This window comes from Eurytemora carolleeae, unplaced genomic scaffold (genome assembly GCF_000591075.1).
Source record: "Eurytemora carolleeae unplaced genomic scaffold, Eaff_2.0 scaffold722, whole genome shotgun sequence".
Taxonomy (NCBI): domain Eukaryota; kingdom Metazoa; phylum Arthropoda; class Copepoda; order Calanoida; family Temoridae; genus Eurytemora; species Eurytemora carolleeae.
The window spans coordinates 148,710-153,468 of record NW_019397102.1 but is presented as its reverse complement, the minus strand read 5'-3'; positions in this window follow the sequence as shown (position 1 = coordinate 153,468).

Below are 4,759 nucleotides of genomic sequence, written 5' to 3'. Positions count from 1 at the left end.
CTGACATAAACACCCCTGGCACTGCCCCCCCCTCCCACCTGACTTATACTGACTACGTAATCTATTTCAAATAATATTAAAACAATCTAGAGCAATCAATTATTATCCTATTAACTATACTATCTATAGACAGGGTTGGAACCAGATTATTCAATTTTCTTGTTTTATCGACAAATTAGGATTCAGATTATTAGATTTATTGTATTTAGAATTTTAAAGCTTTTAAAACATCTCGATTTCAAGAATTTATACTGAGCCGATTTTCTTTATAAACTATAGACTTACATTAAGGTTCCACTCTTACACATACATTTTATAGTTTGAACAAAAAATCTGGATATTTATGAAAATCCGCGAAATTATTATTTTTTTAAATCCGCAATTTTCTCTTCATTTCTGTACAGTATAAACGGGACCAATAACACTAATTGACAAACTTCAGCATATTAAAAAAAACGGTTAAAAAAAATATTTTTGTCCAATGCGGACACGTGAAAAAATTGGTCCAAAATGAACTTTTAGAATGAATATCAGCAATATATGGTAAAATATCAGCAATATGTGGTGAAATATCAGCAATATATAGTGAAATATCAGCAATATATGGTGAAATATCAGCAATATATGGTGAAATCAATATATAGTGAAATATCAGCAAAATATGGTGAAATATCAGCAATAAATGTGAAATATCAGCAATATATGGTGAAATATCAGCAATATATGGTGAAATTTCAGCAATATATAGTGAAATATCAGCAAAATATGGTGAAATATCAGCAATAAATGATGAAATAAAAGCAATATATGGTGAAATATCAGCAATATATGGTGAAATATCAGCAATATATGGTGAAATATCAGCTGTATATGGTGAAATATCAGCAATATATAGTGAAATATCAGCAAAATATGGTGAAATATCAGCAATATATGATGAAATAAAAGCAATATATGGTGAAATATCAGCAATATATAGTGAAATATCAGCAATATATGGTGAAATATCAACAATATATGGTGAAATATCAGCTGTACATGGTGAAATATCAGCAATATATGGTGAAATATCAGCAATATATAGTGAAATATCAGCAAAATATGATGAAATATCAGCAATATATGATGAAATAAAAGCAATATATGGTGAAATATCAGCAATATGTAGTGAAATATCAGCAATATATGGTGAAATATCAGCTGTATATGGTGAATTATGGACCGAAATACCAAAACCATTTGTAAATTAGAAGTTTTCGCAAAAATAAAAAGCTGCTGAGCGCTCATGGTTAATTTATAATTTTATTATTAATTGGATACTAGCTTGGGAACCCAGCTATGCCTGTATATCTGTACAATTTTTCGATCAAAGGCTTAGAAAATCAACAAGTTATATTGAACTTATAAACATCCCGACAAACAGAGATTACTAGTTGCTTGTCTGTCTGTCCGTTTGTATCCAATAAACGTCAAAACGGCTGAACCGATCAAGTCCAAATTTTTTGTTGAACCTCACATGACCCTAGGGAAGGGTTATGGAACATCAAAATTTGAAAAAAATGGTTGGAATTTTTGTTCTCGATTATTTGAAAAAATCCGCCAAAATTTGAAATTTTGCCGACTAGAGCAACAGTTAAAGGCTAATATTATTTACGTGAAAGGAAAAGCTTAGTTATAATATAAAATACTAGCTTGGGAACCCAGCTTTTACTGTAAACTAAACTTTAACTCTAAGTCAATCCATTCCAGTAAAAATCTTTAAATCTGGTTATGTACATTACCGTGCTCTAGTCCCCCAATGACATGTTGAGGCAAATCGGTCTGAGGGTGGATGAGTCATGTTCGGACATACAAAACAGAGAAACAGAGATCACTACTTCTATATATAAATATATAAAGAAGATTTAGTTTATGTAAAGTTTATAAATCCTTGTTATGATATTTGTAATAAATTCTAAAAAAAATAAAAACATGTCCCTGTGGGTGGAGGGTTGGGGTCTAATAGAATGTTAAAGGAAGAGTTGAACAAATATGGGTCGGTAGATCAGATGAATAAATTTCTTTGTACACAGTGACAGCTAAATTCATTTAGTTATGCTCTATACCCTTCTAGATAGATAGATAGATAGATAGATAAATTTTAACTTTATTTACGAGCAACATTACACTTGATTGATCTCTTTGTGATAAATTTGTTATTTTTGATATTTCCTCCCTTTTATGTAATATATATTATATACAGATATACAGTATATATAGGTATTTAGAATACAGTTATAGATTTCCTCCCTTTTATGTAATATATACAGATATACAGTATATATAGGTATTCAGAATACAGTTATAGATTTCCTCCCTTTTATGTAATATATTATTATTATTATTATTATTATTATTATTATTATTATTATTATTATTATTATTATTATTANCCTCCCCATCACCAAGAAGTGCATTTTCCTTTAACGCTTAAACTCCAAGGTGTGCTGCAATGTATTTATCGAGTAACCCGCTCCCTCCCCATGAAGCCCTGTATGCAGTTCTGGTAGAGCTAAATACCTGCCTCTTTCAGGTGCTAGTTTAGTTTAGTTTATCACCGGTAGGGGTCTCGTATAAAGCTTCAGCATAACACTTGAATCTGTGTTCAGACAACTGAAACCAGCCATATTATTTTTGTTGTCCCTATTTTAAATTTATATTTACATGTAAAAAATTTATTCTGTTCATAAATTTTTTCCCAATTTCATTTGCTTGTATTTTTTTGTTTATAATTAAATCCTGTATATTATCCTGTATATTAAATAACCATAATCCCGCAATCATTTGAACGAACTTTTGTTCATTTCTTCTAGATACGTTTGTTAAACAAAACAAATGATCTTACTCCGCTGCAAGGTAGTTTTTGACCAAGATTTTCTCCGGTAGCCAAACTAAACATTTAATACCTCCGACAGATCTGTAAATTTTGCGTTTGCTTAAACAACAACAACAAATCTTTTCCGATTTATTTGCGTTCCTATCTTTTTAAAATAAAAATAGAAATCTATTTATTATTATTATTATTAAATTGATATAAGTCTGGAAACGATTAGCATTTAAAAACAGGAAAATATAAAAGAAATTGATTACATCCTAAACATTAAACCGAAGGAGGGGGTTAGGGGGGGCAGGAAAGCCCTTCTCCCCCAAGCTTCCATATGCAGCTGCTGCTATGCTTTGATTGTGTTATTAAAATCGAATACAGAGGTTTATATGAATATAAATATATATAAATAGGTAGTTTAGACCACACAACATGCACCTGCAGCACGTATAAAGGATGTGAGCTGAGGTGAAGGTGTTTTATAGATTAGAGCTGAAAAATTAAGAATTTATAAAAAATCTAATTTTGAAAAAATAAAATTTAAAAAAATTTGCTCTCGTAAAAAATTTCAGTCATTGGTCAATCCGTTGAGCAAGCTATATCTAACATATATAACATATATATATTTTTATCAATATGGCATTAAAGAAATATAACAGTTTTGATAGATGTTTGAAAAGAAACATTTCTACCTTTTAGAATAACCAGAGACAGTTTGATCTATCATAAACCCCTGTCGAAATAAAAAATATCAAATATATTGCTTTTTTTTAAATATTATAAACTTTGATAAAATGCCATAAAACATTGATAAAATATCATAAAACTTTGAAAGAAAATCCTAAACTTTGTCAAAATTCCATATAATTTTTAAAAAGTTTTCATGAAACTGAAAAAAAATAACTTTGGATATAAGCGTCAAGCCATCACATTTGTTTTTATTCTCGAACAGAAAACTAGTTTTTTTTTCTACAAAATTTAAAAACCAATAAAATAGTATTTTCTCAGCTTATTAGATTCAATTCTAATAAAACAAAACTTTAATTGTAAAAAACCGGATCCAAGAGGCTGCCAACAGTTAAGATAAGATAAGATAAGATAAAGTTTATTTCTAAAATAAATGTATCTGTATACAGATAGAGTTTACAATCACAAAATTGATGATTATATTAACAGTACAAGTATAAAGCAATTAGGTGGAAAATAGCTCTTGGCTGTTTTGATTATTTTTTCCTTTTTTAAAAATATTTTCAAAAGATGCAGGAAGAAGTTTATGTGTATATTTATATATTGGTTAAAGTCTTGTTCAGTTAAGACCTAAAGGTTATAGAGCTTAAATGTGTAAATTACCCATATCAATTCAGTGGAGAAAACAGAATGTACTCTTTTCATTTTCTACTGGGTTCATAAAGTACCACTGTGAATCTACTGGGTTGATAAAGTACCACTGTGAATCGACTATGCGCCCAGTTAAAATACAAGGACAGTCTAATCTCAAGGATATTGACTGAATATATATACACTAGCTTGGGAACCCAGCGTTGCTCATGATCCAGCCGTTTACCCGCGCTTGGTCAAAAATTAAGATTTTAGCTGTTTTTTCCTATAAAAGTCGAATCTCAAACCAAACTATTAACAATTCCGTAGTTCTCCCAGGTTCAGAGTTTGAGTTTGAGGCAAATCAGTCCAAGGGCTCATGAGTTATGATCGGACATACAGACAAACAGAGATTACTACTTTATATATATAAAAAGTAAAGTCCTGTTCTTTGGTTTATTCGCAGGATAATAAACCATGAGAGACAAATAAAAGCAAAATAATATTTTTTGATATTTTTATCAAATAATGATTATGATACTGCAAGGTATATATTCTGGGAACTGTAGAGGGAGGGGG